The following is a 14,728-nucleotide window of genomic DNA, read 5'->3' as shown; positions in this document are numbered from 1 at the left end:
CACTCAGAGATCGCCACACTAGGCCGAGTGACCATCACGCTGGGCTGACAGTCGAGCATGCTGGCCCGAGAGGCCACCATATCGAATTGAGAGGCCATCATGTTGGACCAAGAGTCTGCCTTGTCAGGCTGGAAAGTCTCCCTGCCAGGCCAGGACACTGCCACACCAAGCCAAGAGGCCACATCATTAGGTCTGCACTGGGTCAGAGACCTGGCGACTGAGGCTGGGAGTCCGTGCCCGGGAGAAGAAATAAGGGAGAAGGACAAAAGAAAAACACAAAAGAAAAGGAAAAGAGAAGTGGAATAGAAAGAAGAAAAGGAAACAGACGGAGCAGATGAACTCGGGCTGAAGCATCCTACTCTGCTGCCATCTTGGATTACTGGGTCTCAGGCTACAGTCTGATATTGATCAGCTGGTAAATTGGGCAGAGCAATGGCAGATGTCATTTAATCCTGATACCTCTGAGGTGATCCAACTTGGGAGGTCTAATAAGGGAAGATTATACACAATGAAAGGCATGTGCCTTGAGTGTCCTTATGCATGAATCACAGAGGGTTGGCCTACAGTACAACAAGCAATTAGGAAGGCAAATGGAATTTTGTCCTTCATTGCTAAAGGGATTGAGTTTAAAAAGCAGGAAGGTTATGTTGCAGCTGTACAGGGTGCTGATGAGACCACACCTGGAGTACTGCGTGCAGTAATGGTCTCCTTACTTGAAAAAGGCTATACTGGCACTAGAGGGGTGCAGAGAAAGTTCACTAGGATGATTTTGGGGTTGAGGGGGTTGGCTTATGAAGGGAGACTGCGTAGACTGGGATATATTCATTGGAACTTAGAAGAATGAGGGGAATATTATAGAAACAAATAAAATTATAAAGATAATAGATAAGACAGATGTAGAGAGGATGTTTCCACTGGCAGGTGAAACTAAAACAAGAGGGTTTAGCCTCAAAATTAGGGGGAGCAGATTTAGGACTGAATTGAGAAGGAATATCTTCATCCAGAGGGTCATAAATCTATGAAATTCCTAACTCAATGAAGAAACTGATGCTACTTCAGTAAATGTTTTAAAGTTCAGACAGATTTTTTTTAACAATAAAGGAATTAAGAGATACAGTGAGAGCAAATGCCAGGTCTTGCATTTTAGAAAAAATAATACAGGCATGATCTATTTTCTAACCGGTGAGAAAATTCAGAAAGCCAAAGTACAAAGGGATCTAGGAATGCTAGTCCCGGATTCTCTAAAGGTTGACTTGCAGGTTGAGTCTGTGGTTAAGAAAGCAAATGTAATGTTGCCATTTATCTCAAGACGATTGGAATGTAAAATGAGATGTGCTACTGAGACGTTATAAAGCTCTGGTTAGGCCCCATTTAAAACTCTGTGTCTAGTTTTAGGCCCCACACCTCAGAATGGACATACTGGCACTGGACCGTGTCCAGTGGAGATTCACACGGATGAGCCCTGGAATGGTAAGTCTAATATATGATGAACGGCCGAGGATCCTGGGATTGTATTCATTCGAGTTTAGAAGGTTGAGGGGACGTCTAATAGAAACCTACAAGATAATGTATGGCTTAGAAAGGTTGGATACTGGGAACTTGTTTCCGTTAGGTAGAGATACTAGCATCCGTGGGCACATCCTTAGAGTTAGAGGGGGTCAGTGTAAAATGGAACTGAGGAGACATTTCTTCAGCTAGAGAGTTATGGGCCTTTGGAATTCATTGCCACAGAGCGCAGTGGTGGCCGAGATATTAAATGTCTTCAAGGCAGAGATTGATAAATTCTTAATCTTGCAATGAATTAAGGGCTACAGGGAGAGTGCGGGTAACTGTCCTTAAATGCCCATCACCCATGATTGAATAGCAGAGTGGACTCGATGGGCCAAATGGTCTTCCTTCCACTCCTATGTCTTTAGGTCTTATGTGGAGCTGAGTCCATGAAGAGGTCAACCATGATCTTATTGAATGGCAGAGCTGGGTTGAAGGGCCAGACGGCCTACTCTTGCTCCTAGTTCTTATGTTCCTTGGAAGTACTGAGGAACGAAGGGACCTTGGTGTACAACTCCATCGATCCCGGAAGGCATCAACTCGACAGGGTGGTGAATAGACAATAGACAATAGGAGCAGGAGTAGGCCATTCTGCCCTTCGAGCCTGCACCACAATTCAATATGATCATGGCTGATCATCCTAAATCAGTATCCTGTTCCTGCCTTATCTCCATAACCCTTGATTCCACAATCCTTGGGAGCTCTATCCAACTCTTTCTTAAATGAATCCAGAGACTGGGCCTCCACTGCCCTCTGGGGCAGAGCATTCCACACAGCCACCACTCTCTGGGTGAAGAAATTTCTCCTCATCTCTGTCCTAAATGGTCTACCCCGTATTTTTAAGCTGTGTCCTCTGGTTCGGCACTCACCCATCAGCAGAAACATGTTTCCTGCCTCCAGAGTGTAGGAAACATGTTTCCGCTGATGGGTGAGTGCCGAACCAGAAGAAAGCATATAGGATGCTTGTCATCATTAGCCAGGGTGTAGAATATAGAAAGGAAGAATTCTTGTTGTTACCTGATAGAGCATTGGTTAGGTCATGTCTGGAATACTGTGCACATTTCTGGTCATGACACTGTTGGAAGAACGTGATTGGACTGGAGAGGATGCAGAGGAGATTAATCAGAATGTTCCCTGGGATGGAAAGTGTTAGTTCTGTGGAGAGACTGGATAGACTGGGTTTGTTTTCTCTGGGGGGAATCTGATTGAGGTGTACAAAAATATGAAAGGCACAGACAAAGTCAATTGTGAGAATCTTTTCCCCATGTCAGACATGTCTATGACCAGAGGGAATAAGCTCACCGTGTGAAAAAGTGGTTTAGAGGGGTTTTGAGGACTTTTTTTCCCCAGAGGGTGGTATAAATATGGAATGTGCTGTTTGAGAAGGTGGTGGAGGCAGCTCCTCTCACAACATTTAAGAAACATCCAGACGAGCACATAAAATGCCAGGGCATGGAAAGCTACGGACCAAGTGCAGGTAAATGGAGTTTGGTGATTACTGATTGGCATTGACAAACAGAAGGGCCTGTTTGTTTGCTGTATGACTCTATAACAATGAAGAGAAGGATGTGGAAGCATTTTTCATATCGTTAGTGAAGATAGCAACACAAGCGAGGTGGGAAAAACAGGTTGGACCTTGCCTGTGCAAAAATGAACTTGGGAAGCACAAGAGGTTTCTACATCCCTGTCAGAGGAATGTTCTCAGGATCATGAGGAGGTGAAAATGGCTATTTTAAGCACGAATGAGTTGGCCCCAGAAACATACAGACAGATGTTTCAGAACATACACTTACAGCCTGGACAAACCTGTACTGAGTTTAAGAGAGTTCAACAAAATAATGTTGACAGGCGGATAAGAGCATTAACAGCTGAGAATACTTACAATGCTCTCAAAGAAGTTATCCTTCGAGAAGAATTTAAGATTTCCTTCCCTTCTAGAATCCTTCATGTAGAAGAACCAAGGGGAATGACAGTAAGACAAGCAGCTAGAATGGCTAATGATTATAGACTTCATTAAAGCCAAAACCCTGCAGATGCTGGAATCCAAAGTAGATAAACAGGAGGCTGGAAGAGCACAACAAGCCAAGCAGCATCAGGAGGTGGAGAAGTCACCTGATGGGAGATCAATCCAGAAACCTTATTCCCATCAGGCCCAGAAATGGGAGAAAAAAAAAAATTGGGAGAGTGTAAGGAAGGCAAGGAGCCAGGGGAGAGAATGGATAGTAGGGAACAGCCCGAGAACTCCTCCTCAGATTAAGAAGGAAATTGCTGAGGGTGGAAGTGATGGTCAGAAACTGCAATGTTTCTCTTGGAAGAAGGCGGGCCATGTGTGTTTGGAATGTTGAAAATTGTGAGGTAAACTCATGGGATTTATAGGAGTTAGTAAAAATGAGTCAGAGAAGGGAACACAAACTGACAATCCCACAGAGCAGGTTGTAGCTGTAACTATAACAAAAAGACTGGAGGTGAATTCTGTCACTAGTGGGCGGCACGGTGGCACAGTGGTTAGCACTACTGCCTTACAGCGCCAGAGACCCGGGTTCAATTCCTGCCTCAGGCCACTGACTGTGTGGAGTTTGCAAGTTCTCCCCGTGTCTGCGTGGGTTTGCTCCGGGTGCTCCGGTTTCCTCCCACAGTCCAAAAGATGTGCAGGTCAGGTGAATTGGCCATGCTAAATTGCCCGTAGTGTTAGGTAAGGGGTAAATGTAGGGGTATGGGTGGGTTACGCTTCGGCGGGTCGGTGTGGACTTGTTGGGCCGGAGGGCCTGTTTCCACACTCTAATCATGTAAGAGGTTGGAAGGTAGATGAGAGGTGGACAGGATTTTTATTAAAAGGAATGGTGACTCCTTTTTCTTCAGCTAAACCCAGAACCAAACCGAGAGATACAGGCGCAACTGGAGAAAGAATTGATTTTCCCTCCACAGAGCTCAATGGGAGCTAAGGTATTGATCAATGGGATTGGTGGAGAATATATTCCACTGCCATTCTAAAAGGTACAACTGGAATGTGATTTGTTATCAGGAGAAGTAATTGTCGGAGTGGGGAAAACATTCCCTGTTGAGGGAGTCGATTTCCTTCTGGGGAATGATTTGTCAGGACTAAAGGCAGTAGCTTCCCCGATAATTACAGAATGTCCAAAGGAGGGCCAAGAAACAGAACAATGACAGGAACAGGTTCCTGGTCTCTCTCCTTCGTGTGAGGTAACCAGGGCAATGGTTAAACAAAATCCATCAATAAGGGCTGATGTGACACCACAGGCAAGTGAAAGGATCACTGAAACTTTCCGAAAGGGTGAAGATAATCCAGGTGGAGTGTTTGCTATGATGTCCCTAATTACAGCAAATCCAAAAAGCAGATCCTGAATGAAATAAATGAGCTCAGTCAGCTCATACTGAGGTCGAGGCTGGAGGGGTTTCATAGTGTTATTACCTTCAGAGTGGAGGCTGATGAGGAAGTGGAGACCCCCCCACCCCCATGGACCCCCAGATGAAGAATGATCGGTTAGATATTGACTAGTGGTACCACCCAGCTATCATAAGGAGATAGTACAAGAGAGTCCCATGGCAGGCCACATGGAGATTCGGAAAACACAGGCATCCAGAAACAGGTATTTTACTGAGCCAAAATTGGATAAAGATGCGGTGCAGTTTTATAAAATGTGTCCTACTTGTCAAGTTGTAGGTAAACCTCAACATAAAACCAGCATCCTTATTTCCTCTCCCAGTTTTTGAGGAACCATTCAGTCATGTACAGGTTTTCAAGTAGTTAGTATAATGGAGCAGGGGATCAGAAAAAGCTTGAGATCAAAAAAGAACTGGACAATTCCCAAAGTAAACTTCCTGTTATTAGATGAACAAATTCAGAGGTATTAGAGAATTCAGACACTGTAATCTGGAAAAAGATCAACAGGTAGATTTAGTGAGGTTGCTCAGAAAATACAAAGATGTTTGTATGAGGAGTCATTGAGGACTTTGGTTCTGTACTTGATGGAGTTTAGAAGGATAAGAGGGAATGTCATTGAAACTTACAGAATACAGAGAGGCCTGGATCAAGTGGACATGGAGAAGATGTTTCCAATAAGAGGAGAGTTGAAGACCCAAGAGCACAGCCTCAGAGTGAAGGGACAATCTTCTGTTCTTGCCAAAAATTGATTTGTTAAAAGAATGTTGACAAGAGCTCACTGATAACTAGAACTAAGCGAGTTTCTGTATTTATCACACCTAATAAATTATACCCAATGGCAAGTTTTGCTATTTGGACTTAGCAACGTTCCAGTCACATTTGAATGGTTGTTGTGAAAGTGAACAAGGTCACACTTCCCACATTACACTCCAACTGCCCAATATTTCTCCAAAGCCCAGCTGTATCCAATATTCAGCAGGATGGACCTTCACTGGGAAAGAGTCATTTGTAACTAGAACAATGACACATCTCTGAGAATCACATTAATAACTATTCTTATTGAAGCTTTCATTGGTTCTGTGTTGATTGACACAATGCTCTGGTTTGGGCTTTGCTGTCTGTACAAACCATCTGTAATGTCTTTGCTGCAATGGTTCACATTTCCATCATCAAACTCACACTCCAAATATCCCGTCATTATTATCCATGGGATTCACTGGAATTGGCTCAGATCAGAGTCCCAGCAGCTCAAATGGAGAGAGGGGTGGGGCTCAGAGAGAGAGAGAGCGAGAGATGGAGTTCAAAGAGAGAGAGAGAGAGAGCCGGAGAACTGAGAGAGTGGGGGATAGAGCTTGGAGAGAGAAAGAAGGGTGGAATTCAAAGTGAGATCTGTGCAGCTGAGGCGGAGGGGGGTTGGGTGGGTGGGGGGGGGGTAGGGGATGGGGGAGTGGGTGGTTGGGGGCGGAGAGGGGAGAGAGAGTAAGACAGAGAGATGGAGGTCAAGGAGTTGTCTATCAAAGATAAATTATACTCTGTTAAAGACTGCACCGGATGAATGCTGTATGACTCTCTGACTCTATTGACACTACCTACAATGCTGCCTAACTTTGTGTCATTAGAAAACTAGAGTATCTGACTTTCTATGTCATTATCTAATTCATTAATAAATATTGTAAATAACTGAGGCATAAACACACATTCCTATTGGACACCACTGGTTACATCCTGCCAATTTCAGCACTTACCCCTTATCCCTATTTTTGATGACCTGTCACTCAACCAATTTCCAAGTGTGTCAGTATTTTAGCCTCAATTCTGTGGATTTCTATCTCAGTTGACGGTTTCTTACATGGGACTTTATCAAATGCCTCTGGAAGTCCCTGTAAGCAACATCCATAGACATTACTGTGTCCAGGACTTTCGTATCCTCTTCAAAAAAGTTCAATGAGATTTTTTCAGCGTGACCAACTTGTTATGAATCCATGCTGACTCTCCCTGATTAACTGACCATTTTCAAGGTCTTCAGTTACCCCCATCCTTGATTATAGATCCCAACCACAAATTTCCACACCACAAATATTGGCTTAGTGACCTGTAATTTCCTGTTTTTTCTCTCACATCCTTGTTAAATGTGAAGTGACATTTGCAATTTTCCAATCCAGAGGTATGACTACTGTATCCAGGGAACTCTGAAAAATTATAGCTGAAAATGTGTTGCTGGAAAAGCGCAGCAGATCGGGCAACATCCAAGGAGCAGGAGAATCGACGTTTCGGGCATGAGCCCTTCTTCAGGAATCATTCTGAAAGATTATAGTCAGGGTGTCTACACTGTGATCTGTTACTACCTTTATCACCCTCAGATGGAAATCCAGGTTCTGTGAATTTGTCACTCTTTAGTTCCATTAATTTCCTCATTACGGATATTTTACTGACATTAAAGTTTTATTCAGTCCATGTCCCTGATCCTCTGTTAATTCCTTTGGGACTTCAGGCAAATCCTTTTCCTTTTCTACTGCAAATCTTGAGGTAAAGTATTTATTTAACATGGCTGTCATCTCCCCATTGTCACTGACAAGATCCCTCACTTTCAGTCTTTAATGACCAACATTGCTCCTGACCTCCCAGCTTCCCTTTTATGGAACTGTAACATTTCTCCTTATTGATTTTGATTTCCCTTACACGTTCCCTTTCAGAATCCCTTTTGGTGGCTCTTAGAAGCTGCTTTGTGGCCCTTTGTATCTTTCCCATTCAGCAGAACCTGTTATTTTATTTGCTTTATTGTAAGCCCTTGTTTTTAGTTTTATTCTTTTCCTTATCTCTTTAATTGTCCATTGTTGCTTGTTCGAAGAAGTGGAGCTTTTCCCTCTCAGGTATAAACTGGTTTTGTTTCTGGTTGAATATTTCTTTAAACATTCCCCACTGCTCTTCAGTTGTTTTACCCATGAGCAGATTTTCTGTCTCATCTTGTTAAAGTCGGCCCTTACCTTAATCTCAAACTCTAGCAGCTGATTCATGCTTTTCACTTTCAAATGTGACATTGAACTCGATTGTGTTATGATCACTATTTGATAAATGTTCATGCACAAATAGTTGCTAACTAAATCTGGCTCATTATTCATTACTAATTCCAATATTGCTTGTCCCCTTGTTGTATCCAGGACCTATTGCTGTTGGAAACTATTCTGGACACACAGCAGCAATTCACTACCTTTCTGACAGAGCGCTTGCCTCTCTCCCAATCTAAGTCAAAGTTAAACTTCCCCATTAATAATACACTGGCTTGGCTACACACTTGTCTAATTTCTATATATATACAATCCAGCACCTCAGAGCTGCTGCTGGCAGTGTGTGTGTGTGTGTGTGTGTGTGTGGGGTGGGGGGGGGGGGGGGTGGGGGGAAAGGGGCGGGGGTGTGCATACAATATCTATTACAGTTTTAGATCCTTTTCTGCTCCTCAGTTGCACTGAATGCTTTCCCCTCATTATAACCTCGCTCACTATTGAAGCCTTTGTGTTTCTAATCAATAAAGCTGCTTCACCTCTTCTGTCATTTCCCCATGTCCATCCTGTGAACCTTCTAACCGGATATATTTAGTTCCCAATCCTAATGATTCTGCAGATATGTCTCAGTAATTGATCCTATAGCAAAATCTTAAATTTGAATTTGTGCGTGCAGATTATTGAATTTATTCCTTACACTCAGTGCATTCGTATATTTCGAACTCTTATTTGGTCCATTCACTGGAATCTGTTCCTCAGCACTGATGCTGTATTCACCTCTTTCTTATTTCTCTCTTCTGATAGCTTTCCTGATATTTTTGCCTATTTTTACTGAGGTTGTTGGTCCCAACACGCACAACAACTGGATCCTCCCCCATTTCCCCCACCCCTGCACTCCATTATACTTTCAAGCCGGTTCGAGATGCCCCTTATCTTGGCACCAGGCAGGCAACACACCATGCAGAACTCTCAATCCTGCTTATAAATGATGCAATCAGTCCTCCTCATTATCAAATCCCCCTCTTTTCTTTGTGCTCCCCCAGCCTGAATGGCCTCCTGGCCCACGGTGCAGTGGCTTTCCTTCATTCATTCATAGGATGTGGGCATCTCTGGCCAAGCCAGCATTTCCTGCTCATAGGGCAGTTAACAGACAACCACATGGAATCATAGAATCATAGGTTCCATACAGTGTGAAACAGGCCATTCAACCCCATGAGTCCACACCAACATTCTGAGGAGCATCCCACTCAGATCTATCTCCTTATCCCTGCATCTCCCATGGTTAATGCACCTAATCTACACATCGCTGAACACTATGCGTAATTTAGCATGGCCAATCCATCTAGCTTGCACATCTTTGAATTGTGGGAGGAAACCAGAGCACCTGACAGAAACTCATGTAGACATCTGGTGAACGTGCAAACTCCACACAGACGGTTGCCCAAGAGTGAATCAAACTCGGGACCCTGGCACTGAGAGGCAGCAGTGCTAACCACTGAGTCACAATACCACCCATTGCTGTGTGTCTGGAGTCACATGTAAGGCTGGGTAATGATGACAGATTTTCTCCTCTAAAGGTTATTAGTGAACTGAATGAGTTTTCTCCACAATCAACAATGGATTAACACTCACCATTAGACTCTTAATTCCAGAACCATTCTTGAATTCAAATTCCACTGTCTGCCATGGTCCCCAGAACATTAGCTGAGTTTCTGGATTAATAGTCCAGTGATAATACCAATGGCCATTATCTCCCCCTGTGTTAACCTAGCTAATGGTGTCAAAATTGGCCTTCCCCCTATTTTGACACTTAATTTCTGCTCTATCATTATCTCTTTACTTACTATAAGTAAAGGGTGGCACAGTGGCTCAGTGGTTAGCACTGCTGCCTCACAGCACCAGGGTCCCAGGTTCTATTCCGGCCTTGGGCAACTGTCTGTGTGGAGTTTGCACATTCTCCCTGTGTCTGTGTGGATTTCCTCTGGGTACTCGGGTCTCCTTCCACATTCCAAAGATGTACAGATCAGGTGAATAGTCCATGTTAGATTGTCCATGGTTGTTAGGTGCATTAGTCAGACGAGGGTGGGTTACTCTTTGGAGGATTGGTGTGGACTTGTTGGGCTGAAGGGCCTGTTTCCACACTGTAGGGAATCTAATCTAATCTTAATGACTTTGAACTTGATAGAATTATGGTCACTGTCGCCAAAAAGCTCCAAACCACGCTTGCCCATTCTGCAGTGTATCCGCAATAGTTTCCAAAAGCAATCCTTTTCCTCATTGACACAGGAAGCAAGTTCCTCATTCCTCGTGGACAAGGAGCTGAGGCTCCTACAATACTAAATTCAGGCTGCATCAACCTGCTCACTTATAGTCACACCCTCCTGTCCCAGAGCACTGGCCATAATTTGAAGTATTTAACCTACAAGGTGTGACTGCCTCCTCAAACACAGTGTCCAGGTAACTATCCCCCTCCCTGATGTGTCACAGTGTTTGAAGCTCAGATTCCAGATCATCAACTCTGAGCTGGAGTGCCTTGAGCAACCAACACTTGCTGCAGATGTGGTCACTCTGAGCTACAATGGGCTCCACCAGCTTCCCCATCGTGCAATTGCTCCACATCGCCTGGCCCTGTATGTGGAAATTGTTTGAGGCGGTTATAATTTGTATTTTTAAATTTCTTGTTGGTCTTTATTTTTTAATCTGTAAAATATTTCTGTCAAGGAGACAGAGAAGGCTCCAGCACAGGAGGAGGCTGTTCAGCCCGTCATGTCAGTGCTAGCTGTTTACTAACCTCATTCACAATGAACATCTCCATTGAATGTTTGTTGTCAGGAATTGATTGAATCTGTTTTTAGTGACAGGATGACTAACAAATGACTAACTAACATGAACTATTCCGAGAGAGTCAGCATGGATTTACAAAGGTTCAGACATCTTTAACTAGCCTGGTTACACCTTGTTAGGAGCTCACTAATGTGGGATATAAGGGAATGTCGATGGCTATTGTCCATTGGGAATTCCACAAAACATTTAAAAAGAGACAAGGAATCAGATGGAATTTGAGAATTGCATTTACCTTGGGTCAGGAATGGGTCCGGAGCTAGGAGACAGAGAGGAGGGATAATGTGCATGTCCTCCAATGAGCAAGATGTGAATAGTGGTGTCCCCAGGGATCTGTGCTGGGACCTCAGCTTCACACAATATTTCTCAATGACTTGGATGAAGAAATAGAGAGCCATATATCCAAGATTGTTGATCACACTGAGTGAGGTGGTTTGGAGGGTGAGATAGGGAGGGTGGAAGGACAGGGAGAGGTCTGAGAACAAGGATGAGAACTTGCAAATCAAGATGTTGCTGAACTGGGAGCCAATGTAGGTCAGTGAGCACAGGGGGAGGGAATGGGGGAATGGGACTTGGTGTGAGTTCGGATACTGGCAGCAGAGTTTGGGATGAGCTGATGTTTACCGAAGATGGTGGCTGTGATGTGGGCCAGGACAACATTGGAATGGTCATGTTTGGAGTCCCCATCATAGAGCTGAGATTTTCAGTGTCTGATCTTTGTCATGTGGAGGATGTGGGGCTCAGATCAGCCTCAAAAATGAGTCTAAGGTCGTAAAGAATCTGGTTGAGCAGCAGACAGTTCTCAGGGAGAGGGATGGAGTTTGTACTGGGAGCTGAAGAGGATGGCTTTGATCTTTTCAATGTGAGCCTGGCTCCTCAGTCCTGACTGCCCTTAGCTGCTGTGATTGCCACTGATTGGACACTTATTATTAGAGATCCTGACCACAGCAGGAAACCCCAGTGTAAAAAATAACTGCAAGGACTGTCAGAGCACAAGGTCGAAACTTCACCAAGAGAGGAAGTGAAACTTCACCAAGAGAGGAGCTCGGAGCAGCTGGATGTTTGTTACTGAGACAGGAGAAAACTGAACCATCTGCACTCCCTGGATTCTGACAGCACAAGAGGAGGCCATTCAGCCCATTGTGTCTGTGAGTGACCCAAGTAGTCCTACTGCTCCTCTCTCTCCCCATAATCCAGCAAATCTTTCCTTTTCAGCTCGATCTTAATTCTCTCTTGTAGACCTGGGTATACAGCACAAGGCTGCCCCTAAACTGGGCTCCAAATTGGTATTTCATTCATTCATTGGGAGACAAACTGCCTGGGCTGGGAAATGGAGCTCAGGACCCCGAACATTCCCTCTCCCCACCTGAGGGACACTTCATTCGGTTTTGCATATTCACTCGTGGGAAGTGGGCTTCACCGGCTGGCCCAGCATTTTTTATGCTGTCCCTAGTTACCCTGGAGAAGGCAGTGGGAAGCTGCTTCTTGAATCGCGAAAGTCCACAAGCTATAAGTTGACCCACAATGCTCTTCGGGAGGGAATGCCGGCATTTTAACCCAGCAAGGCTGAGGGAACAGCAATATATTTCCAAGTCAGGATGCCAAGCTTTTCCGAGGGGAAATTTCAGCTCATAGTGTTCCCATGTGTCTGCAGCTCTTGTTCTTCGAAATAGAAGTGGACGTTGGTTTGGAAGGAAACCAAAAGAAATGCGGATGCTGTAAATCCGAGACAAAGATCGAAATTGCTGGAAAAGCTTGGCAGGTCTGGCAGCATCTGTGAAGAGAGATTGGGTCAAGCACGAAGCGTTAACTCTGATTTCTCTCCTCAGATGCTGCCAGTCCTGCTGAGCTTTTCCAGCGATTTCTATTTATGTTCATGGGTTTGGAAGGTGCTATCCAAGGACCTTTGGTGAATTTCTGCAGTGCATCTTATCAATAATACACACTGCTGCCACTGAGCATCGGGAATGGTGAGAGTGGATGCTTTGAGAATATGATGCCAATCAAGCAGGTTGCTTGGCTCTGGATGGTATCACGTTTTTTGAGTGGATAAGAAAGACATAGACAGGAATGGATTAGAGGGATATGGGCCATATGCAGGCAAATGAGACTCGTTCACTTCAGAAAACCTGGTCAGCATATAAAAGTTTGGCTTAAGGGTTTGTTTCTACGCTGTATGACTCTGTGACACGACCAATCTATGAATGTTGTTGGAGTTGCACCCATCCAGGTAAGTGGGGAGTATTCAATCACACTCCTGACTTGGTTGACAGGCTTTGGGGAATCAGGAGGTGAATTTCTCGATACAGTATTCCTAGTCTCTAACCTGCTCTTGTAACCACTGTGCTTCTGTGGTGAGTCCAGTTGTGTTTCTGGTCAATGATACCTCAAGAATGTTGACAGTGGGCGTTCAGTGATGGTAATAGCATTGACTGTCAAGGGGCGATGGTTAGATTGTCTCTTATTAGTGATGGTCATTGGCTGGCATTTACATGACACCGATGGGAAATACTGCTTCTGAGATGAAACCTGGATATTATCCAGATATTGTTGCATTTGAACATGGACTGCTTCAGTACCTGAGGAGGTGAGAATGGTGCTGAACATTGTGCAATCTTTGGCAATCATCCCCACTTATGAGCTTGCCTTCAGTTGCAATATCTGTTCAAAGTCTGTCCTATTTACCATGGTGATAGTACCACACAACACAATGGAGGGGATTCTCAATGTGAAGGTCAAACTTTGTTTCTACAAGGACTGTGTGATGGTCACTGTTACCAATACTGTTAAGGACAGATGTATCTACAGCCACAAGATTGGTGAGAATGGGGTCAAGCATTTTTTTCCATCTTTTTGGTTCCTTCACCACCAGCTGCAGAGCCAGTCCCTCAGCTACGTCCATTAGGAACCAACCAGCTCGATCAGAAATGCTGCTGCCGAGCCACTCTCAGTGATGGACATTGAAATCCCACAACCAGAGTACACTCTCTGCTGTCACCACCCTCAGTGCTTCCTCCAAATGCTGTTCAACATGGAGGAGAGACTGATTCATCAGCCGAGGGAGCAAGATATCTTGTAATCAACAGAAGGTTTCCTCGCCCATGTTTAACTTGGTGTCATGAGTCTTCACGGGGTCCTGAGCCAACTTTGAGACTTCCCAGGGTAACTCCCTCCTGGCTGTAGACCACTGTGTCATCAGCTCTGCTGGGTCTGCCTTTCTGGTGGGACAGGACACATGCAGGGACAGTGATGGCGGTGTCTGGAACATTGTCTGTATGATTCTGTGAGTATGACTGTGTCAGGCTGTTGCTTGACTAGTCTGTGAGACAGCTCTCCTGAATTTGGCACTAACCCCCTGATGTCAGTAAGGAGGTTGGAGCAGGGTAGACAGGGCTGTTCCTGTCATTGTCTTTTCCGTGTCTAGATCGATGCCTGTGGTCCGTCCAGTCTAATTTCTTTGTTGAAACATTGTCATAATTGATACAACTGAGAGCCTTGCTCAGCCATTTCAGAGGGCAGTTAAGGGTCAACCACATTGCTGGGGGACAGTTCCATGGACCCTGCAGTACATTCTGTCCTCCCCCACTTCCCCATTCAGTATGTGGAAGGCTGGAGGTTGCCAGCAGGATATTCAACTGCAGGAGCTATCACAGCCCCCTGCAAAATTCTGTCCCCACATTAAATCCACACAAATCTTGAATTCACATAGCACCTTCAATGTTCAAAACGGTCCAAGATGGTTCACAAAGTTGCAGTAAGAGGAATGGGGGTGGAGGAACATAAGAACTAGGAGCAGGAGCAGGCAATTCAGCCCCTCGAGCCCGCTCCACCATTTAATACAATCATGGCTGATCCCATCTCAGCCTCAACTCCACTTTCCTGCCCACTCTCCATCATCCTTTAACCCATTGCCCATTAAATATCTGTCCATCTCCTC

The 14,728-nt window shown here is 44.7% G+C and overlaps 1 gene segment (V, D, J or C); it reads right to left on the bottom strand.

Moving 5' to 3' along the window:
• The window catches only part of LOC148149232 (Ig kappa chain V region Mem5-like), a 405,056-nt gene that overhangs the window by 346,122 nt on the left and 44,206 nt on the right, over positions 1–14,728 (bottom strand).

This window comes from Chiloscyllium plagiosum, unplaced genomic scaffold (assembly GCF_037043375.1).
Source record: "Chiloscyllium plagiosum isolate Xiang-an unplaced genomic scaffold, Cpla_swu_hap1 HiC_scaffold_9, whole genome shotgun sequence".
Classification (NCBI taxonomy): Eukaryota; Metazoa; Chordata; class Chondrichthyes; order Orectolobiformes; family Hemiscylliidae; genus Chiloscyllium; species Chiloscyllium plagiosum.
The sequence above is the reverse complement of the archived record's forward strand: the minus strand, read 5'-3'. Positions and strand labels throughout refer to the sequence as shown.